Source organism: Salvelinus sp. IW2-2015, unplaced genomic scaffold (assembly GCF_002910315.2).
Source record: "Salvelinus sp. IW2-2015 unplaced genomic scaffold, ASM291031v2 Un_scaffold1646, whole genome shotgun sequence".
In the NCBI taxonomy this organism is placed as follows: domain Eukaryota; kingdom Metazoa; phylum Chordata; class Actinopteri; order Salmoniformes; family Salmonidae; genus Salvelinus; species Salvelinus sp. IW2-2015.
Genome location: NW_019943059.1, coordinates 23,551 through 48,891, shown reverse-complemented (window position 1 = coordinate 48,891; position 25,341 = coordinate 23,551). Strand labels below are relative to the sequence as shown.

The 25,341-nt window shown below is 44.1% G+C and overlaps 1 pseudogene; it reads right to left on the bottom strand.

Annotated features, from left to right (window-relative positions):
* Positions 1–10,887: 10,887 nt before the first annotated feature.
* LOC112071574 (SH3 and PX domain-containing protein 2A-like) overlaps positions 10,888–25,341 on the bottom strand; it is a 24,348-nt pseudogene continuing 9,894 nt past the window's right edge.

The following is a 25,341-nucleotide window of genomic DNA, read 5'->3' as shown; positions in this document are numbered from 1 at the left end:
TATCATGCAAAAAAAAACAAGGCACCTAAATTGCTGCCTATCATATTTATTGAGTTACATACAGGATTAATTGAAGTGGTCTGACTCATGTCAGTACTCAGTGGCTTAAAGTTCAGCCCTCCACACAGATACTATGACTAGGGCCCAGAATTGTTCCTTACCTAGTGACCTGGAAAAATCAGGGCCCTAACTATAACACTAACCAGTTGCAGTGTGATACCAATTTACCCCCAAAAACATTTTTGGTTTCTCTCCTGATTGTTTGTCGACCCTGTATTGTATCTATCTTCCATTGAAGTGTTTTGATCTCAGATCCTACTGTACTTGGGTGTTTTCTTTCTTCTTCTACTATCCTCCATTTTAGAAAAACCCTTCTTCAGATATCACTAGACAGGTATCACCTGGGAAATATACTTTATTTTCTGTCTTTTTGTTGTTTGAGTTGATTGTTCACGCCGTCCTAGTTAGTGAACTTTGGGACCAATAGAAGACAAGCTAAAAAATAAAARGCTACATCGCAATCTCCTCGGCCATCATTTAGACAGAGTTCAGGGGTCGATCAGAACGCTACACATAGAAATGTAACATAGGCTAGGTCAAACACGATTGCTCCTATTTTCCATGATATAGAAGAATATATGTTCTATGTTGTGACTCATCCATTGTTTAAGATACTTTGCAAACCTGTCTTTATTTGAAAACTAGTTTCCAAGTGATCTGTTTGTCAGCTCTGTTAAATGTGAGTCGGACGATTGTGTCAATAAACTTTCCAGACGTGTTTCAAAGAATTGTCTGTGCCTGCTTTTCTCATAAAACTTGAATAGAACATAAATTACAAAAAATGTGACTACAAGCTAATTCTATATTTTCTATCACATCTCCAATATCTTAATATGATTGGATTATCTCCCATACATATCCAACTATAACATGCACTTGATGACAAATTCTTATTTATTATATCCATACTCTTGATTTTAATTAATCCAGTAAATGTCTTTCTTTTTCTTTTTTTTTAACGTTTATTTAACCTGGAAGGGCTCATTGAGATTTGAAGTCTCTTTTTCAAGAGCGTCCTGGCCAAACTACAGGTAATCTAGTAAAAAAACATAGAATTCACAAGAGTATAACAAAATCATAAAACAGCAAATTAAAAACATTGACAGGTCAGGGAATCAGCCTCAAATCAACCTTCTGAACAATAAAAATGCCCAAATAAAAAGGTAGTAAACCCAAAATGGCTTTGTAAATAAAAGTATACCAGTGACTGAGCCTACGATTGACTAGAGAAGGCCAGCCAACCCTGGTATATAAAGTGCATTGGTGCGTAAGGGTTTTGCAGTTTAAAATAAATCTCAGTACTCCATGGTAAAGGGTGTCAATTGATCTCAAACACTGAGAGGAAGCATTCATATATAAAATATCCCCATAGTCTAGTACTGGCATAAATGTAGCTGATACTAGCCTACTTCTGGCTTCAAAAGAAAAACAGGCCTTGTTCCTAAAATAAAATCCCAACTTCAATTTTTTTTAAATGTAAATTGTTGAATATGCAATTTAAAAGAGAGGCTGTCATCAATTAAAATTCCAAGATATTTCTATGAGGTTACAGTTTCAATCTCATTGCCCTGACAGGTAGTAATAGTTGAAAGGTTCAGAGGTCTATTTCTTGCTTTAGAAAACACCATTAGATCGCAGTGCTAGCTGTGCCACTGGAGATTCTGGGTTCGAGTCCAGGCTCTGTCACAGCCGGCTGCGACCGGGAGACCCACGGGGCGGCGCACAATTGGCCCAGCATCGCCCGGGATAGGGGAGGGTTTAGCTGGCAGGGACGTCCTTGTCCCATCGCGCACTAGCAACTCCTGTGGGGGGCCGGGAGCAGCGCATGCTGAAACGGTTGCCAGGTGTACAGTGTTTCTTCCAGCACATTGGTGTGGCTGGCTTCCGGGTTAAGTGGGCATTGTGTCAAGAAGCAGTGCGGCTTGATTGGGTTGTGTTTCGGAGGACGCACGGCTCTCGACCTTCGCCTCTACCAAGTACAGAGCCCTGGGGCACACCATTACAGACAGACAATTTAACAGACATGAGCCCATCAAATTGAGTGCACTGAGTTCTATCAGACAGATAGTTAGCAAACCATGCAACTGCATGCGCCGAAAGATCAATGCTCGACAGTCTCTGCCATAGTATAGCATTATCAACTGTATCAAAAGCCTTAGAGAGATCAATAAAAAGTGAGACAGTGATGTTTTTTGTCAAAGGCTTCAGTGAAATKATTTAAAACCTTCATGGCTGTTGTAATTGTGCTATGCTTCTTCCTGAAGCCCAATTGGTACATTGATAAAACAGAGATAGTACATAAAAACATTTTTAGCTGTCCGCTAACAAGGGTTTCAAATAATGATACAATCCATTGATTAAGATTACTATCATCCCCCAGCCACACTGATTGCATGGATCATGTACACAGTTTGTGTCAGCATAGTCATAAAACACAAAGGAATCCAAATAGAGTTGCTAACCCAGATCAACACAACGCTGACCTTCTGTGGTCCAACGGAACCTGGTGCTTTCAGTGGTATGTGATTTGGGGCACCTGTTACATCATGTGTTTTGGACGGCCCCATCTGCCTAGGTGGTCTATGTTCAACCGGGGTCCTCCAGGGGACACTAGGCTTAGGGTCAGGGGCTCCAAGCACTGCAGGCAGCTACCACCTCATTCCAAATATCCCTCTGATGTCCCCAGATATACATATGTCTGTCAGTAGTGGATTAATAGCGTGTAAGACATGGTAATATCTAGGAGGAGGTATGAGGTCTGATAATAATCTAGACGATATATATCAAATCTGTCATCAAGATGTATTAGTATCCCATATCTCTGTTATAAAGTGATGGGTCATAGTTAATGTCCATAGGTAATACTCTGTGATGATGGATTAAATGTTCATGTGTTTAAAAAAAAAATTGGGAATACATGCAGTCCTTATACCTGCTTTACAAAGGCCCTTGAGGTAAGACCTTTACAAATAAACAGATAAAAACCGCAAACCATGAGCTCAAACTCCCCTATGACTCCTCCAGCTAAGGCTGAGGAGAACAGACTAGCTCAAGATTGCCATCTAGTGGATATATATAAATAGTTCCACTGACCAATGAGAATCTGTTTTAGCGACGGGTCGTCCTATGGGAGCTTTCCTCAGCTGTCGACACTTGTCTCACTTAAATATGCCATCACCGTCACACCTGAAGATGACAGTGACATGGACTGAACAGAAGCACTAAGACCTTTACTTCAATACCTCTCTGAAGTATTCCCAAATGGTCTATGTGCAACCAAAAGGTGTCAGAAACACTGTCGGCCTAAGTGTTTGTTACGTCTTTATTTGATACCTGTCATTCTAGAACCTTCCTGAAATACTCCAATACAGTGTTTATGTTGGACATGATATCTCTATGTATTAGTCCTCTCACAGCTGTTAGCCTGAGTGTTACATTCTCTCTACATCTCCCATAACCACCCGTGATAAATGTGATGAATGCTCCGACCTTTAGATGCTGAGGGTAACTTGCACATGTTCTGTTGAAAGCGAGCGTTTTGTGGGGGTTCGATGGGGGTTGGGTGGTTGTCCTAAGGGGAGGTAGGTGTGCACATTTTTCGTGTTCATTTAGGCGTATGTGATACATCTTTCTACATGTSTATAGATGTCCGGATGCCACAGTATGATTTTGTTCCTCCATCTTTCTCGTTAGCAGTAGGTAGGGCTCTGCCGTACTAGTTCATCTTCATTTTCTGCCTTTACAATTTTTACAGTTCTCTCATAACTCATACAATATACAGTACATCTAAAACAGGATTATTAAATTGTACCATCCAAGTCTAAATATACTTCTTCTGATTCATACCATACAACAAATGAAGATATATGTATCATTCAATGCATTTACTGCCACCTACGATTGTATGTAAAAGTTATAAATAAATCTAAATATGAATGTATGAGTCATAACAGCTCAGTTGGTCCTGTGTGGCTGGGCTGGTAGAGCATGGTGCTTACAATGATAGGGTTGTGGGTTCTATTCCCACGGGGGACCAGTACAGGGGAAAAAGTATGAACATATACTTCTGCGTCTGCTATATGACTGAAACGTTTAATAATAATAATACTGCAAATATTCTGTTTCATAATGTATGTTCAGGCTAACAAATGAAAACAGAGAGGCAACATTAATTAAACAAAGATAATACATTTAATAGTGTTTCTCTTTAGGGCAATGCAAGATACAATGTAAACATGAACAAGYTACAACAACGAAAAAGGTTTTCAGAATGAAAACGGTAAAAAGGYACAGCCTTGTTTCCAAAAAGAACCGCTAGCACACAGACCAAMTGTTATGTTRCCCYTTGAAGWGTAGACTGATTTGATTATTTGTACATTTGCTGTACTTTCACATACACTTATTGACTTACTCACGGATGCAAAAATGGTAATATCATGACATGTCCTGCTGCTTTATCGCCTTGTCACACAACATTACATTCTGTCACACCGAATGACTCACGTCGGTGACATTTACAAAAGGAATCAGTTTCTCTTGAAATCCAACCTCCCATGACACCTTTCTTTTGAAAACAGGACTAGTCTCTAGAGTTGTCTCTATGGAGTTGAACACAAATGTTGCATAAGAATAATGCAAATAAAGAAAGAGAGAAAAACAAATACTATAGCAACTCCTTTGGTCCAACTCGAAGCACTGGTGGTATGATGTAACAGAGTTGACATGCTGGTAGTGGGTCATTATTGTTTCAAGTTTGGGTATAAGGACCTAGACGGTTTACAGAGCATTGGTTTAGAGAGTGTAACTTTGGTTTGAGGCCTTGTCTACAAATTAGGTTTTTGTGACAGTGTTGGAGATTTGCCACACTACTTTCTACTGTAAATAGGAATTAGACTATAACTGGCGTRACTGAATGCTCATGAAGGCCAGATCTTAGGTAWTAACAAGACTTTTGACTACGTCAACTAAAATGTATTCAGTGACCCCTCAAATGACACACATCTTTATCTGACAAATCCTCCCTCCAGAAAATATGGATGTGGAAATAAATATGGTCCAAATTGGTACCCATACAAAAAAAGGAAGGTCGTTTTAAGCAGTGTGAGCAGTTATTGCTTAGTGCGATGTGACGTGATGTATCTGTCTGCGGGTAAATTAAAGAGAGTATAAAGTAGTAATTAGAACAGGAAGTCAAACAGTGAGAGTCTCAGCGCAGCAGGAAACACAACAAAGAACCAGCATGCTCTATTCCTCAGCCATGCAACACATTAGCATTCTAAACAATGCCCCAACGCCACCTGTTGTGCTAAGCAATTGTGTTAATAAGTAACACTTGGCGTAGTCGGCAGTCCCATTCCACCTGTCTGAAGCGTTACCATCAGTTCTAYCACTGAGWAAGCTTTCATCCCTCTCCTTTTCTTCTTCTTTTCTTTCATTCATTGACTTCCTTCACGAGCAAACAACATAAAAAGTTCACTCTGAAAAAGTTATGTTCAAAATACCTACTAAAAACAACCCTTAGGTTAAACACCTCACACCCCTTTCACAAACACTTACTACTAACTTTCTCAAAACATCACATCTCCTACCACCCTAACCTACCCTTTCTCTCATTAACCTGGCTCTCCAGCCTCTCCCTTCACACCAGGACAGAATAAGCCATCAGACAGAAGTTGAAGCTTCACCACAGCAAATTATATAAAGCTGAATAAATCAGACACATGATTAATATGCCACCCGCTAAAAAGCTGGAGAGAGACAGAACGAGAGAGACAAAGAGTGAGAGCATCTATCCATCTTCGACAGCCGCAATCTAATTCGTTTTAGATTAGCCCCTCGTGGCTGTGCTGCCCCGCTATCAGGGCGCCACCGGCGCGAGACTTACTGGGCTTCAAAACTTTAACTACCGCAATTAAAATGGTGTTTTGATAATGAGATTTCACCGTCACGCATCGTACATGGATTGTTCATTAGCCCAAGCTGTGGGAGATGGGAGAAGAGGAGGAAGTATGATGCAGTGTTATTCATTGTCTCTGATGGAAGCTGTTGCTGCTGGTTTTAACCTGTCTCTTATACACATCTAGATGTGTATAAGAGACAGTCTACAATCCGCAATCTGATCCATCTCAGGTTCCCCAACGCATCCCACACACAACCAACCTCATCCCTGACCTCCTCCTATCTTTCTCCTGACCTCACCTGCACGCAATCCATCTCATCACAGTGCACACGTCCTCTCTCAAACACACCAACACACAATATCTCACATCACATGCTTCTGCGACCCAAACCTCATACACTAGATACAGTCAACATATGCAATCTCTTCTTTCTTCTTACTTCAAGTGACTAGCTTTCGGCACTGGGAACTACTAGCTTTGGTTGAGGCAAAAGAAAGAAAAAGAACATGGRGGAAGTATGGTGGAAGAGGCCAAAGCGTGAGCAAGGAGGCACTAGTAAAAGAAAAGTAGAAAAAAAGAGCCGGGAGYAAAAAAGCCATTCCGGCTGGTGCTATCTAGGATTACTAGGCTTAAGGGAACGTCACGCTCGGGAAGGCCRGCCAATTTGTTAAAATAAAAAGAGAGAAAGGAGGCGGGGGCAGAGAGTCGAGGCAGTGTGGCGTCAGTAGGGACTGTCTCACTTGGCTGAATTCGCAAATATGATAGAGGCTCTAATCTATTCTCTCTGACATGAATGGCTTCCCTAGTCGTTGTGTGTGTGTGTGTGTGGCCCTTGCATGGGTGCTACTTTACCACAAATCTGTGGCACCCTCCACCAAAGTTAAAACTGAAGGGTGTGTGTGTGTTTCTTCCCTATCAAACCTACTGGAGGGGAAAAGAAATGAACCGAGACCTTCCAAAGCCGGGAAGCACCTTAACTGTTATGTGGGGATAAGTGATTAAAAAAATAATCTGTAGAGGAAACTTTTAAACTAARCAYCTTTAGWGGACCTCAYGAACATCACTGTTGTAATCTGTGGACAAAGAACCAAACCCATGTAGTATTTTCTCTCRTTCTCCTCAGAAGATTCTAAACATTCTGAACATGGTCAAGTCTGAAATGAATTCCCATGGGGCTTAATCGAGGACATGGAGATACTGTACATAAAAAAGTGTTTTCTTATATTTGGTGGTAGGTATAGGTTTGGAAGTGGATGGATTAAACTACGATGGCCCTGTAGTACACGTTCCCGACAAGACTACCGCTTAACAGTCTCCCAGTTTACATTACGCGGTTGACATCTGCGATGGTTCCAAATGTCACTCTTGCCATGGCAACGGGGTTGAAGAGGCCGGCATGGCTTGTGTTCAAATGGCATGGGGGCATCTGCGTACAGTAGGTGGAGGAGAGAGACACTCCAAGAAGAAAAACATTTTGTTCAGGCACAAACGTGACAGCTCGAAGGCAGTCTGGTGAGTACCTAGAGGCCCTCGATGCTGACACAACTCTTACCTCGGTGGATCTGTGGTAGAGAACAGCTAGATGTTAACGAGGTCGGGAACCCGGGTCATTGGGTTCTGCCGGTGCCATTCACAGTCCACTAGCCACGCACGCTAGCCAGGAGGAAGGATCAGAAGGGATTCTTACGTGGCCATTGGTTAAAAATCATGTCCATCATGTCACAACATTTTGTGCTGTAGCTCAACGGAAGTAAGCATCTCCAATGGGATTGGAGTATGTTTAGTGCCATTAGCAACTGTTGCTCTTTTGAAAAAGGCTATATGAAAAAAGCAGTGGACCTGAAATGAGTCATGACCTAAAGGTGTTTACATGACAGATGATGGCTTGAATGGATTAAGGGATATACAATATATTTTGGGATCATATCTCCTTAGACAAGAAAGGTAATGTTGATCATGTTTTTCTATAGCTATGCTTTTTAAAGATGCCTATTTGTATTGCACATTTCCTCATTATTACATTTCTGAAAGATGTTCAAATACAATGGGGTGAAAACAAAAAACAAAGAAGACAAAAATGATAATTTTGACCAAAACATTGAACAAATTATTAAAAATAAAAAAATACATAATACTGAATATGAAAAAGTCAAGCTTGACACATTACAATTCCCTTGTAATTTGCAGGCGCAGGCAGAGAAGCCATGTAAATTGAGCTCAATTAAACAATAGCGATATGCATTAATATGTGCTGAAGCGAAAGGTTATGGGTGATTCAACACGTTTACATAATGCCTTTGTCGAGGGGAGGGAGGGAGATGGGTTAGGGGTTCAAGGGGTTCTGTATCAACTGTAGTTGTACTATACATAGACCGAATTATTGATTTCCATTGCTTTAGATAGGATATGATGGGTGAGATAAAGAGCATTTTACCCTCCATTTGTGAAGCAGAACTAACTTCAGCTTCTATAGATCTGTATGCAACGGCTTGAAATTCATACCAAATAGACTGTAGAAATGTCAAACAATTATACAGTATATCACACATTATTGACTTTTGTACTAGGTTGACAGTCCAGTCTAGTGAGGCAGTGGATAAATATTTGATTGTCAAACCACAAATGGGAGGTAAAAACATTAGTTCAAAATAAATAAGATTTGAATCAGGCATTACGTACAGACCAATAAGGAGAAAGGAAGTATCCATGATTCTGCTAGTTGCAGCACACAGCATGGGGGAAAAAACGTCATTTAGAAGGTTAAAAAAAAGATAGCCAAATAGAATAAAATTAACTAAAAACAATTATAAACTACAAAAAAAATATATAATAACTCTTAGCTGCATTAATATTTGAAAACATTCAATTATGTACAGGCATTGTGTAGTTGGTAGTTTCACTGGCCAGCAGTGCATTTGGTATTGCATTGTAACTGCCGTTTTTTTGGGCAACATGAAAAAAAATTGTTGCAGTAGCATTCGTCTCCCATAAGAGAGTACCATGTACATTATCCAATTATTATATTGTGAGGAGCTTTGGCATCCTCCAATGGCTTAGATATTTTTCAACTCCTGTGAAAAGACAGGAGTTGAAAAACTTGAGGTAAAAAAAATACTCATATTAAATAGTTAAAAAAAAAAAATCTATAAATAATATGCTGAGTATTTCAACTGCATCCTTACATTAATGCACCGTAAACAAGTGTTAAAGTGCATTAATTCACAAAAAACGGAACTTCAATCTTCATTATTGTCTATGTGTGATCACACTGTAARAACAAAAAACAACTATGGTTGGCTAAAACAGATATAACTGCGATCTAGCAGGTACAATACTTTGTTTAATACTATAATACTGTCCAGCAGAAAATGTCATGAAAAGTTCGTGTTTAACCTCAATTGAGAAGCTCACACACTGTTAGAAAAATATTTCAGCAGTCTTGAACACCAGCCAGTTGAAATAGTACTTCATTTGGATTTTCAATTGGGGATCGTTTTGAAGTAATATCAGTATTGTGTTTGGGAAAAACGTATAAGTAAATAGTAACTCAAAATAGTCCTGCAGTACTATTCTAAATCCAGTAGATACCAAACTACTTTTAAAGCAAGGAAGTAAACATAAACTCTATTGCATACCACATAAACCAATACTGCACAGCAATATCCGCATGTTTCAACATGCTTTGATTTGGGTTCAGAAAATCCAGATGTCCTGATGTTATCAAAAAAATATATACTGTATATTCTTCAGTTTTGAAACMTCGTTTTAGGTATTTTTTTGAATACACTGTATTAGGCTATTTGTGCCCATAAATAAATAGTAAATCTACAAAATAGCCAATGAAATGATATTCCTCTTTGGTTTGATCACATTGTGGGCTCGAGGCTATGGAAATATATCCCTGGGATTTAAAAACCATTATTAAGCCATATTTCCAGTACTTGTTTTCTGTGCAACTGCAACTGCGGTTGCTATACTGTATACACTAAAGCGTATATAAAAAGATATTTGTCWGGGACTAATACAGACAACCTATTGTGTAAACTTATTGTGTAAAGTAATATCTTGGTGGTAGYTAATTCTTTTTTTAACTGAAAAGCACCTTAAATTGGAATTTATTCCCCAATAAGTATACTTTAATTAGATTTCAAGCTTGACAGGTTTTGGCTTTATTTGCGTGCAAGATTCTGTAGGCTTGGTTGAAAATATAGAATAAGAAGTGGGACTAGAAAAACAGGATGAAACTACAAAGTTCGTCTAATTYCGTGTACCTCAACATAGATATTCCATCAGTGAAACTTCAGAGATCCGAATATCCGWGAGGAAACTTTGACTCTTTCCAATTCTGGGCTGTCGGTGGAGTGTTACACAAGAAAGCAGAAATACATCTCTAAGGACAGACAAAAAGACACACAGAGACATTAAAGAACAAAACATARAATAATGTCTAAAAAAGATAATCAAAGGATTAGTCATTTTACGTGAGTCAATTGTGACTCACTGAGAGTCACTGATATCTCTCCCGTTCTCTTGGTTTTTTCTTATTTGATTCATTKTACTACAACACTTCTAGATTGATCCTATTCGCTCGGTAACGCTCCTAAACACTCATACTCAAGTGATTCTCTTGAACGTTACAAAAATAATTTTGGTGGTATTCATGCTCATAGGCCTATGGCACTGTAATACATTTGGTAATGACGTTGATTCACCGATGTGTTCCGTCCACTTCTTCGAACCCCCATTCAGTTGATCATCTACGAAAGGCACCTATTTGGCATTAGAGTCACAAGGGCAGGTATAAGGCTTGCCATCATTGCCCAGCTATCTTCTCTTTCTAATGTAAACCCCTTCTAGAAGGTGTCGTGTCAAATCGCATCGTTCCAAAGTTCCAAAAACATCTTTGGGTTTCTAACCCCGGCGGGTGGCCAACCCCGTTTTCAGTCTCTCGTTACATCCCATATCGCASGCAAKAATCTGGACTTTTAGTCTTTCATGTGTACATTTTAGTAAACCAGAAATAAAAGTGTCTCTTTCTCATTATAAGGTTAAAACAACATTTTCTTTTGTTTGTTACATAAAGTATTTCAGAATCAATCATTTGTTTACATATTTGGAGCATATTGCTTGTGGTAGCTCTTGTGGGGTAACATTCTTATGGAGTGATGTCATCACCAATATTCTTAGTGACATCATCAAAGGGGGGCATTGTTATTATTATTAGGCCATTACTTTTTCCTCTCTAGGTAGTTGGAGGGGACCCAGCCCTTGCGGGGGTGCAGGGCATCTTGGACCTGGCAGTACCACCACCCATTGGGGTTCCTGTCTAGAACCTCCAGGCAGGTGCCCTCAGGGAAGCCCATGGTCTCATCGTCCCCCCGGTAGTCAGCGATGGAAACATATACCTCCCTCCCCAGGTTGTTATGGATCAGCTGGCTCTTCTCGATAGGCTTTGGCCTGACTGTGGAGACGGGGATACCATTACGCTGCACAACAACCCCAACCCTGCTCAAGGCATCCGTGCCGCCACCMGCGCCAAATCGTTCCGCCGAAGACCCCCTGGTGGTGATAGAGCGCTCTGAGGGTCTCGATCGGGTCTCGACTGTGACGGGTTGCGCACGCACAGCGTTGAAAGAGGAGTTACGGCGCACGCCGAGGGTAGCGGAACCYGAGCGGTACTGGTCAGTACGATACTGGTTGTGGGCGGCCAATGACTCGTTCCGCCTCAGGGAACTCGTCATGTAATGTTGACTGACCATGGCGGGCTGTGGTGCAGACACGAACACGGACTGGGGTCTGACGGCAGACTGCGGTCTCACCCCACCGTTCCTCATTCTCACGGCTCCGTTAACCAGCACAGCCGGCTTGGAGAAGCCCCCCGGAGGCTTGGAGGGGATGGGGGGAGTGTTCCTCGATCTCAGACCCCCTGGCGTATGGTGCACCTGGTGGTGATTGGTGAGTCCCTGGAGGTTGATGTCGTTGAGCGCCAGCACGCGCTGCTCATTCTTCTCCAGGCTGTTGGACTTGCTCCCGGTACCCGACCCAGAGCCCGACCCAGAGCGCTGCCCGTCAGACTCGGACCCACCGCCGTCCCTTCCTTGGCGCATGGGCTCCAAATAAAAAGTGGGCGCCCAGCCTTCCTCGTCCCGCCAACGGATGTACCACCAGCCGCTCTCCTGCCTCTCCAGGACTTCCACCTCCACCCCAGATGGAAAGCTCAGCTCTGACTCCTGGACCTTGTCGTAGGCGTCTGTGGTCCGGTATAGGTTGAACCCCTCCAGATCCGAATCTCCCCGGCTCCCTTTGGAGTAGATGGAGGAGAGGTCTGAGGTGCTGTTGCGGGAAGAATGGGAGTCCTCCGACGAGATGACGGAGGCCGTCTCTGAGTCTTTGAGCCCATGGACGGTATGCCGGAGCTGACCCGTGGGCCTCAACTGGCGCCTCAGGGAAGTGATGTCCATCCTCTCAGGGCACTGTGGCTCTGACTTGGTGGGGAGGAGAGGTTTAGGCCTCACCGAGGGCTTTGGCTTGGTGGAGGGGCTCTGGCCTATCCTTTGCTCCACCGTCCGGATGCCTGGAGGTTTCCTGGAACCTCTACCAGATTCGTCTGAGGACGACCTGGGGCTGGTGTCGGCTTTGGCTAGGGACTGGCTTCGGATCAGCTCCGGGGCGATCTTCTTCAATGGCTTTCCCCCTGCTAAAGGTGAAGACCCTGAGGGTTTGCGGGGTACAGTCGAGGAGTGGAAGATCCTTGGGGAGTTGGAACCGCCGCAGCCTTTGGCCGAAGCTCCTTCATCACCACTACTGCACCTGAAGCCATCATTCTCATAGATACATTCTTCCTTGGCCATCTCTTCAACGGACCTGAAGGACCTTCTTCTATAGCTGATAATCACAGGGGAGGTCTTGCAGACCGGAGGAGAACTACGGTACTTCTCACAGACCACACTGTTGATTTTCACCTCCAGGGGGCGATGTATTGTCTCTCCCTTCAGGGAATCTGTGTCCGACTCGCCCTCGCATCCAACAGCGGGAACGTCATATTCCGGTTCCTCATATACTGTAGGCCGGCTGGGGGATTCTGGGGCTTTGGAGGATGAGGAGATGGAGTGACTGGGAGAAGGTGATGGCGTCTCTTCTGAGTCTTGCTTTTTGGTGGGTGGAGCTGGGGGCGGGACTTTGGGGCGAGTAAGCGTGCTGGTTCGTCGGCTGAGGTTGGGCTTCTTGCGTTTGTCGATGTACGAGCAGGGGGCCCAACCCTCCGTCTCCCCGATCTGGACATACCACCAGCCCCCGGAGTTCTTCTCTATGACCTACAGAGAAGACAGGTGGGAAGATAACCAACAGTCTGACACACTTGATGGAACTATCACTTTATAATCAACATTCAGCCTCACTTGAACTTCACACTGATGAAAATAATATTTTTAACAATGGGTCCTGATCAAAAGTAGTGCCCTATAAAGGGAATAGGGTGTCATTTTGGAAGTAGACAATGTTTCTCATACATGTAGATCTCTTGAGCGTTGCGGTTATACAGATGTAGGATCTTAATTTGATCACCCTGCTGCAGAAGAACTTGGCATCTATAATGCACAGGGAGAGGGTCAGAGTAATAGTGTCCTATTTCTATACTGCTGTTCTCTCCCTCCCTCCAACATCCCCTCCACTATCACACCATCATCCTCCCCATTTACAGATGTAGGACCTTCATTTGATCACTCTGTTGCAGGATAGCATTCCTGCAATGCAAGACATTTAAAACGTGTAGTGCATTTGAGATTTTAAAAGTCTTCTGAAGTGAGTAATTTCCAGTTTGAAATTTCAGACTTGATTTTCCCTTAGGAACAACGTATCAACCCCTACAAAAAAAGATGTAGATTAATTATAATCGACATAATAATTCAAATTTCCTGTTGTTGCAGGATTATTTTTCCTGCTGTAGCAAACTGGCTCAAATTAAGATCCTACATCCTACATATTCTGGGTATCATTCTTGGTGCGACGGTTAGAGAAATCAAAACAAAAGCTCTTTTCTTCTAACTTGAAATGTCCACCCTGACATCCAGTTGGCCTCTATACAGTATGTTGCCAGCATCATCAAAGTGAACAGACCGTCAAGGCCATATCTATGAAGCTTCAGCTGTCAGTTGTCATTCATATTTAATGTGCTCAGACAGATTTCAATACCAACATATGTACAGCGGTTCTGAGCATAGAGATAGATCATATAGACAGTAGCCTATRCATCTATCCAGAAACAAAATATCTGTATATATACTGTATCTATCTCTAAGATTCTGGGTGCTTACGTCGGCTTTTTGTCCTCCACGGAAACTGATGCCATCAGAGATGCAGGACTGGAACTCTGCGATGGTGTAGTACTCCGCTTCCACAGTAGGGGGCTCTGGTGGCTTGGGTAACTGGAAGCCCTGCACAAACAAGAGGAATAGAAAAAGAAGCAATCTTGAGTTCAATGTTCTATGTTTATGTGTAAAAAAAAACGTTTTCTGATACATACTGTATTTGAGAGTGACTTACCAGATTTGTTTCTCTTCTAGGAGGAGGTTTTTGTCGGAGGTTGGGAGAGCCTAATGAATGGAATCATAGATTAGCCTCATTTACTGTCAAATGTACAAATGATAGAAGTGCAATTAGTAGTCTATTGTACACACATAACAGACGAGTACAAACCTTAGTATATCCGTAAAACCCCAATCAAAATGTTATATCACCCAGCACTATATATGTTTTTATTGCATTTTATTACACCCAAATATTAGTCACACAAATATATCCCAGCACCCAAATATTAGTCTAATAGATATATATTAGCACCCAAATATTAGTCACACAAATATATCCCAGCACCCAAATATTAGTCTAATAGATATATATTAGCACCCAAATATTAGACAAATAGAAATATATTAGCACCCAAATATTAGTCTAATAAGAATATATATTAGCACCCAAATATTAGTCAAATAGAAATAATTAGCACCCAAATATTAGAGTCTAATAGATATATATAGCACCCAAATATTAGTCTAATAGATATATATTAGCCCCCAAATATTAGACAAATAGAAAATATTAGCACCCAAATATTAGTCTAATAGATAATATTAGCACCCAAATATTAGTCTAATAGATATATATAGCACCCAAATACTAGTCAAATAGATATATATTAGCACCCAAATATTAGTAATAGATATATATTAGCACACAAATATTAGGTCTAATAGATATATATTTAGCACCCAAATACTAGTCAAATAGATATATATTAGCACCCAAATATAGTCTAATAGATAAATTAGCACCCAAATATTAGTCAAATAGATATATATTAGCCACCAAACATTAGTCTAATATTAGATTCACACTATACACCTTCGTCTTTCCATGTCTTACCATAGCCTCAAAGCCTATGCAAGAAGAAAACAATATTTTACTTCAGTCAAGTAAATTGTCTAATTTGAATCAACATACAACTCCATAATCGATGACACTCAACCTATCGACACTCTGTGTGGAGCGACACGTGCTACAGCAGGGAACCAGGTTCCGTCTTCCCTTACTGTCCTGTAGAGACCACTAGCACCAGGCCCAGCGAGGACTGGAGGTACCCATCCCAGATCCAGAACTCAGCCCAGGACTGGAACTCGGACCTGGGCCGTGGTCGGGGCTGGGGTTGTAACCTGGGCATAGGGCATGGGCAGGCTGATTCCACTCTTGGAGATGTGGCGCTCAGGACTGGTGGAATCTCCATCCGTTTGGACATCCTTCGAATCAAATCAAACTTTATTTAAACTGCAATTGTACAGTAAAAAAAAAACAATTCAATACAAGAGATAAAGCAAACAAAAGCTAATAAAAATAGAAAAAAAGTGGCTTAAAGACTAAAAAGCTAAAAGTTCAATCAAATGAAATCTTAAGTAAAGCGAAATCTTAAAACCTTACCTTCTCACTGCTGGACTTCTTCTGGAGCAGGTTGCTGATCTCCATGAGTTGCCGATGATCTCCACAGGCCTGTCAGGGTCTTCTTCCTACCCGGGGATGAGAAGTCCTCCTTCATCTTCTTCAGGTATGAGGCCGGGCCCAGCCCTCCTTCCCCAGGTACCTAGCAGCAAAATAGGGAGGAGAATGGAAGTTTACTCACCGGTCAAAATAGTAACCCCTACCGTCAAAATAATAACCTTACCGGTCAAATAGTAACCCCCTACCAGTAAAATAGTAACCCTACCAGTAAAATAGAACCCTTACCAGTCAAATAATAACCCTCTACCGGTCAAATAGTACCCTTACCAGTAAAATAGTAAACCTTACCAGTCAAATAATAACCCTCTACCGGTCAAATAGTAACCCTTACCAGTAAAATAGTAACCCTTACCAGTCAAATAATAAACTCTCTACGTCAAATAGTAACCCTACCAGTAAAATAGTAACCCTTACCAGTAAAAATAGTAACCCCCTACAGGTCAAATAGTAACTCTAACCAGTCAAATAGGAACCCTTACAGTCAAATAGTAACCCTCTACCGGTCAAATAAAACCCCCTACCGGTCAAATAGTAACCCTTACCAGTAAAATAGTAACCCTTACCGGTCAAAATAATAACCCCTACCGGTCAAATAGTAACCCTTACCAGTAAAATAGTAACCCTTACCGTCAAATAGTAACCCTACCGTCAAATATAACCCCCTACCGGTCAAATAATAACCTTACCGGTCAAATAGTAACCCTTACCGTCAAATAGTAACCCTTACCGGTCAAATAGTAACCCTTACAGTAAAATAGTAACCCTTACCGGTCAAATAGTAACCCTTACCGGTCAAAATAGTAACCCTTATCGGTCAAATAGTAACCCTTATCGGTCAAATAGTAACCCTTACGGTCAAATAGTAACTCCTACCGGTCAAATAGTAACCCCTACCGGTCAAATAGTAACTCCTATCAAAAAAGGTTCAAATGAGCTCCTACCGGTCAAATAGTAACCCTTACCGGTCAAATAGTAACTCCTACCGGTCAAATAGTAACCCCCTACCGGTCAAATAGTAACCCCCTACCGGTCAAATAGAACCCTCTACCGGTCAAAATAGAACTCCTACCGGTCAAATAGTAACCTACCTACCGGTCAAATAGTAACTCCTACCGGTCAAATAGTAACCCTTATCGGTCAAATAGTAACCCTTATCGGTCAAAAATAGTAACCCTTACCATTCAAATAATAACCCTTACCGGGCAAATAGTAACTCTTAACCAGTCAAATAGGTAACCCCTACCGGTCAAATAGTAACCCTTACTGGTCAAATAGTAACCCTCTACCCGGTCAAATAGTAACCCTTACCGGTCAAATAATAATCCCTACCGGCAAATAGTAACTCTAACCAGTCAAATAGTAACCCCCTACCGTCAAATAGTAACCCTTACCGGTCAAATAGTAACCCTCTACCGGTCAAATAGTAACCCTTACCGGTCAAAAATAATAATCCCTACCGGGCAAATAGTAACTCTAACCAGTCAAATAGTAACCCTTATCGGTCAAATAGTAACCTTACCATTTCAAATAATAACCCCTACCGGGCAAATAGTAACTCTAACCAGTCAAATAGTAACCCCTACCGATCAAATAGTAACCCTCTACCGGTCAAATAGTAACCCTTACCGGTCAAATAGTAACCCTTACCGGTCAAATAGTAACCCTTACCGGTCAAATAGTTACCCTTACCTGTCAAAAAGTGCATCTTGTGTTGACTACAAAGTCATTACAAGCAATACACTGTGATTACTTCCACTTGATGTCCGTCAGTAATACTACTGGTACATCAGCAGTAAAACATCTGACTACATCTTCAGCCAAGGTTGACAAGTATTCAAGAATTATTTACGATGTCAAAGGGAGTCTTTATTTTGTTTATTCTCCCACTGACTGTCTACGACCACTAGATGTCCTCATACACATYYAAMAACATAGACTGATTCTGACTGTGGTGTGAGCCAGTAGGCTGCTGGGGGYGGCTCATATTAATTGCCGGAATGGAGTCAGTGGAATGTAATCAAACACAAGGTAACCGTGCGTTTGATGTGTGCGATACCATTCCATTAATTCCATTCCAGKCATTACTATGAGCCCGTCCTCCCCTATCAAGGTGCCTCCGGCTGCCTGTGGTCTGTGGATAATATATGAGAGATGTAACAGGACTGTTCTTTAAGCCAGAGCAGAGTCCAGAGTAGCATGTGGTAATCATCAGCTGGAGAGTGGAGCTCACAAGGCCGTCGGGGCCATGAGGAAGCTACAAACAACAGGCCGGGAAATGCACATTTACTGAGTATACAACACACTCTGTCGCTCTTCCACCGAACAGGTCACACACACAACGCATTCACCGGATCGCCAACGAGCCACATATGTTTTACAATACCATTCAACAGATGAGATGTACCTCTGCCGTGATCACATCTCCGAAAATAATGATAGGGGACTCATTTCATTAGAGTGTTAGAAAATGTACGTTAAAATCCCTAATAGGTGTAAATTCTTAACTGGAGCAATGTTTTCCGTTGGCTAAGGTGCCTGTCACTCCATGGTGAGGACCAATCAGAGGAAGCCCTCCACAGTAAGGACCAATGGGAGMAGGTGATGCTCACCTGATGTACCACCAGCCCTCCAGGTTCTTTTGGATGACCTCCACGGTGACCCCTTTCTCAAAGCCGATCTCGTCCTTCCCCTGGCTGGCGTACGGCTGCACCGTCATGTACTTCTCTTCTACACGGGTCGATGGAAGGAAGGACAGAAAAAAAGGAGAGAATCAACATTTCTGTTCAGTAAATCCCAGTAATGAACCCCTTGGAAAACTCCCCTTGAATTTCTCAAAGTATTTCAATCAATTAATGTTCTCTTAGAAAGCGACGCAGAGGTAAAAGTATCGGGAATCACCCAGTTAGCCATTTTATCTGTTTTATTTGTTCAAGCCAGSATGGATACCCTGACTGTATCCATTCCACGTGTATCCTCCAATACAACCACAAACAGCACCCACTACTGGCCAAACCTCTCATCACATCCACAACACTCTCAAACTCTTCCTTATCACAGCTAGAATGTGACAGAGGCAACCCAGCCGGGACCCACTGTGGACCCATAATAAACACTGTTGAGTGAACAACACTGCGGACTGGATCCCTTTGAAATGGCTGCAGAGCTGCAGAGATGCAGTATGGAGCCGGAGTCTCCCTGTTGGAGATAAGGATCCTGTGGAAGCTCTCAGATCTTAATCTGGCTCCACTTGGCCGCAGGGATTTAGAGTGGGATGATCCGTAGGGGGATTCAACTACTGTGGGAAAAGCCAAGTGTAAGTATGAGTGGTAGTAGCGGGGGGTAGATAGATAGGGCCACTTTAAGCAGCTGTTGCTTCATTGGTTTAGATATACAGGGGCATGGGAGGGAATGGAGATKAAGACAGGGAGAGAATCGGAGTTGGTCCGGCGAGAATGGCTTGTGTCTCAAATGATCCCCTATATTGTCCCATATAGTGCACTACCTTTGACTATGTCAATAGCAGTGCAATGTGCAAGAAGCAGTGCACTATAGGATGACTATAGTGTCATTTGGGACACAGCCAATGTGTCCCTGGGTGGGATGGGGAAGTGAAACAGGAGAAACAGGCATTTCAGAGGTGGAATGTGCCGGTTGTGTCATTCGGTTTACAAATGGGTCTGGGGCGCCTGGTGAGCTACTTCCGGGTTTGGAAGCCGGAGGGCGGCGTCAGCGACTGTCGATTTGCCGCATTGTGCCTTTGGTATCCGGCAAGGTAGTTATAGACTATTCTTACATTTCAATTAACATTCATATTAGAGGTACAACGGTTTCATTTGTCTAATCTGTAGCAATTTCTTCTTAGCTACGCTCAATAGCCGTCTTTGTATCAAAAATAATTGCGTAATTATCGTATTACGTCGTCCTAACGCAGTCACTGCTAGCTGCCTCAGCAGCTAGCCAGCTAGCAACGACCCGTTCCACGCGTCTACCCAGATACTAGCGCCTCTGTAGAACTATTACACTCAATCTGAACGACTTGATCTAGCTGTAGTGTTAGCTAGTACATAGTGTCTTTGCGTCTTGTTAAATCCAAGCAAATTTGGTAGTGTAGAAGTGTTAAGTTTAGAGTGATTATCTTAATTTATACGTAAGTTTACCAGGTTAGCTAGCCAGCTTATTTGTCGTCCTTCAACATAGGAGACACGTGCTAAGCTAACAGTATTGCCAACGATCTACCGAATAAACTTCCACTCTACAACTCCGCGCATTCGCTTCGCTCACAGGTTAGTATCAGCATTTTCATTTCATTTCACTATACAGCACAACGTTGTATTTGATTATCTAGCTACCTACACAGCTATCACATTAGCCGTCTTATGTATCAAAGAGTCATGTGTAATGTCTAGAGCGATTTCTACGAGTTAGCTTCAGCACTCTGTGCGATCTTTTAACGCCAACGTCACGAATCAACACTGCATAACTAGCCAGCTAGCCCCGAATGCATCACTGTAGAAACGTACATACATCAACGGAAGAGCTTATTTAGTGTACTAGTTCAACAACGCATAGCCACTGCCAAGCTAGCCTACACAAGCAACATTACGCCACCACTGCCAAGCTGGCCTACTTCAGCAGTACTGTATCATCTTAATCCATTCACTATAACATTCTTGCTACCGCAAGCTTAACTTCTCGACACATTCGAATCCATCACTTGTCATTCCAATCTCCTTGCAGTACGTTAGTCTCTTCTGGTACGCCTGTCAACTTGCGGTCTGTCTGTATCCCTTTCTTCTCCTCTCGCTGCACAGTGACCAATACATAAGCTCCACCACCGCGGGCCGCGGCCACCCTAATCTGGTCGGTCCCAGCACGCACGACCCACGTGGATTCCAGGTCTCCGGTAGCCTCTGGAACTGCGATCTGCGGCCAACCAAGGCAGAGTTCATCTCAGCCTATGCCTCCTCCAGTCCCTCGACTCTTGGCACTGACGGAACAGGATCACCACAGAAACACTGCTACTCACTACTGCTCTCTCTTCGTTCGCCCACGTGTTCTCGCACACCCGAGAGCATGCTGTCAGCGGGGTGTGACCGGGATCCTATCTCTCCCAAAGTGGTCATCTTCTCTTTCTCCCTTACCCACTGCTATCGCCTCCTTTGAATTCCATGCTGTACACGTTTACAGCCCTTCAAGTCTTAAACATCCTTATCTTATCGCCCTCCAGGTCCCTCGAGAGTTCATCAATGAGTGTGCATGCCCTGATAAGCTCCTTTCCCTGACGACGGCTCACCTCTCACAGTTTGCGAACTTTAACCTCCCACGCTGACCTTTGGACTCCTTACCTCTCTGCCTTCTTCTTTCCACTCCTGCCTTCCCTTCTGACCTCCCCTCTCAACCTTCCCCCTTACTCACAGGCCAGCAATACGCATCGACCTCCTTGACTGAATGCTCTTTCTTCCATCCTAACCCTCATATTCCCTTCCCCATCCAATCTCGCCACTACCTTCGTATCTTTCCCTCTCGCCTCTCATCCAACACTCCACCACTGCCCCTGACTCGGAGATGTGATCGCGCCGCGCCCACCATTCGCTCTCTCCTCCCCCGCTACACCTCTCCTCCTCTCCTATATCTCTCTCCCTACTGCCTCAAACCTTTCTACAACACTATCTCCTGATTACCTGCCTCTCAACCCTCCTCTCCTCCCTCGTCTGCACATCTGCTTCTATTCTCTATGTCCCCTCTCCTCCGGCCGGGCTCGGTCCTCCCCTCCGCTCCCGTGGCCGACACTCATTGCAGCTCACAAGCTGCCCGAACAGCACTCCGAAGGCAGCCAGAGCGAAAGCGAGGAAAACTCGCCTCCCTGACGGACCTGGCCATCCTTTCACTCCCTCCTCTCTACACTTTCCTCTTCTGGCTACTGCTGCTAAAGCCCCACTTCTCTACCACTCTAAATTACCAGATCTGCCTGCGTAACCCTAGGAAGCCTTGTGCCACGCTTCTCCTCCCTCCTGATCCTCCTCCCCCTCACCCCCGCCCCCCCCTACCCTCCCTCTCTGCAGATGATCTTTCGTCAACCATTTTGAAAGAAGTCGACGACATTCCGCATCCTCTTTGCTTAAGTCAAACGACAACCGCTGGTTCTGCTCACACGGCCCTAGCCCTAGTGCTTCATGACCTCTTTCTCCCCCTCTCCCAATGAAATCTCGCGTGCGCTTGTGACGGCCGGGCCGCCCAACAACCTGCCCGCTTGACCCTATCCCTCCTCTCTTCTCGCAGACAGTTTCCGGAGAACTTATCTCCCTTACCTCACCTCGCCTCATCAACCTCCATCCTCTGACCCGCTGGCTACTCCCTTCCGTCTTCAAGAGAGCGAGAGTTGCCACCCCTTCTGAAAAAAGCCTTACAACTCTGCATCCCTCCCATGTCAGAACAGACTACAGACCCAGCTATCCCTCTTCTTTTCTTCCAAACTCTCTGAACGTGCCGTCCTTGGCCAGCTCTCCCGCGTGATCTCCTCTCCGATATGGACCTTCTTAATGCCAAATCAGTACGAGGTTTCAAGATAGTCACTTCACACTGAGACTGCTCTTCCTGTTATTCACGGAGCGCTCCGGCCACTGCTAAAGCTAACTCTCTTCCTCTGCTCTCATTGCCTTCTAGACCTATCGGCTGCCTGCTCGATACTGTGAACCATCAGATCCCTCTCCACCTCTCGTTGGGCCATCGCCGCGCGGCGCCCACGCTGGATTGCGTTTCTACCTGACAGCGTCGGCTCCTACAGTGGACGTGGCAGAGAATCTGTCTCACTCACCACGTGCTCTCACCACTGGTGATCCCCCAGGGCTCTGTTCTAGGCCCCTCTCCGTATTCTCGCTATACGACCAACTCACTTGCTGCTGTTCATAGACCTCCACTAGGTCTCTCCTATCATTGCTATGCAGACGAGCACGACAAACTAATCTTCTTCCTTTCCCCCTTTCTGATGACCAGGTTGGCGAATCGCATCTCTGCATGTCTGGCAAACAGATTCAGTGTGGGATGACGGAATTCACCACCTCAAGCTGAACCCTCGGGCAAGAACGGAGCTGCCTCTCCTCCGTGAACGACTGGCCCGTTCCATGATCTCGCCATTCACGGTGACAACTCCCATGTGTCCTCCTACCCAGGCGCTATGTATACCTTGGCGTGATCCTGACGACCACCTCGTCGGTTCATCAAACTACAGTTTCAAGGCGGATGGCCCGTTCCGATAGGTTCGATGCTCACAACGATCCGCAAGAGTACGACCCTGCCGATCACACAGGAAGCGGCGGCAGGGTCCTAATCCAGGCACTTGTCATCTCCGTCTGGATTTACTGCAACTCGCTGTTGGCTGGGCTCCCTGCCCTGTGCCATTCAACCCCTTACAAACTCATCCAGAACGCCGCAGCCGTTCTTGAGGTTCAACCTTTCCCAAGTTCTCTCACGTCACCCCTTCCTCCGCTCTCTCCCACTGGCTTCCAGTTGAATCGCATCCGCTACAAGACCGAATGGTGCTTGCCTACGAGCCTGTGAGGGAACCGCACGTCAAGTACCTCCAGGCTCTGATCAGGCCCTACACCCAAACACAGGCACTGCGTTCATCCACCTCTTGGCACGCTGCTCGCCTCCCTACCACTGAGGAAACAGTTCCCGCTCACAGCCCATGTCAAAAACTGTTCGCTGCTCTGGCACCCCCCAATGGTGGAACAACTCCTTCACGACGCCAGGCACAGCAGAGTCAATCACCAGCCTTCCGGAGACCACCTGAAACCCCAACCTCTTTAAGAATACTAGGATAGGATAAAGTAATCCTTCTCACCCCCCCCCCCCCTTAAAAGATTTAGATGCACGATTGTAATGGGCTGTTCACTTTGGCACGTGTCATAGGTGAATGCACCAATTTGATAAGTCGCTCTGGGATAAGACAGCGTCTGCTAAATGACTAAATGTAATGTAAAGTGGGGTTGTTGTGAGGTTTTAGTTTGGGACATGTTCTAGCTGCTCCGTGTCAAGTTCCAAGCTGAGGGGCATTTGGGTCAATTATAGAGAGCTGTACAGGAATTGTCCTAGGCGTTGATTGGACAGGAGCACACAGGGAGGTGCTTGTAAGGGTGGGGTGTGTGTGTGGGCTATGAGACGTCTGAGTACCATTCACGTGAGAGGGAATTACGGTGTGGATGTGTGGTGTTTCGCTGACAGTGTGACTGGTGTGTGGTTGTGTGTGTGGTGTTGTGTGTAGTGGTGGGGGGTGTGTGTGGTGTGTTGTGTGTGTGTGGTGCTGTGTGTGGTGTGTGATGGTGATGGTGTGTGTGTGTGTGTGGTGTGTGTGGTGCTGGTGTGTAGTGTGTGTGTGTGTGTGCGCCCTGGAGTTGGGTTTGGGTTTGAGTGTGGCGTGTGTGATTCAAACGTAAGCATATCTCATGTAGTGTGCGAGCATCGCTCTCTGGACATGTGACTGTATGCTACGGGGTGTCATCACACCGTCATTAAGTGCAGTGTCTTGGACCATGTCAGGCTGGGCCCAAAGCCCCAAACAGTGGAGGTGAGAAGGAAGGGTTTTCAGCAACAACTGCCATAAATCACATTGACTCTGCTGTAACTGAATGCTGAGTTCTTCTGTGACATGACTGGACAGAGGGAACAGTGGTGGAGGGGACCTGGATAGAGTGTTTGACCTAGGAGTGACCTCGGCCCTGTCATACAACACATGATCGATAATCCGACGAGGTGAGGTCATCCTGCTGTCACTAGCCAAATCCAACACCTATGGATTTCATCCGGACCAGCCAAATCAGCACTGTACTGACCTAACATTGTGGTCAGAGAAATGTGGTGACCTAACAATGAAATAACAAGGGTTCCAATCGTTTTTTCTGGGAATTTTGGGATAAAGTTACCAAGGCAGAGGGCCCAGTTGACCGAGTAGGGTCAGAGAATGGTAAACGATCCACTTTAGCTTACTGCCTTTTGTCTTCATTTGGAAGTGATTTTGGCCCTTAGACCCACTGACTTGAGCGATAAGGTATGGAACAACAACAAAGAGTATATCAATTTCTTTGCTTTCCCTTCCATAAGAGCTTTAGCAGGGCCTGGGGGCACTTATGCTGTCTCTTCCTTAGTGGCGTGGTTTGGTAGAGGGCTAAATCTTGACTCCACCGGGGAAAATCTGTCATCAAGATGCGTTCAGTTTCGTAGGGCTAAAGAGTGGGTCTTGACTGCGGTAGTTTCAGATAAATTCTTAAGAGACAATTCATTAATTATTGTAGATTATAACTCATGCTATGTTATGTATTCTTCGGTCGGTTGGGGG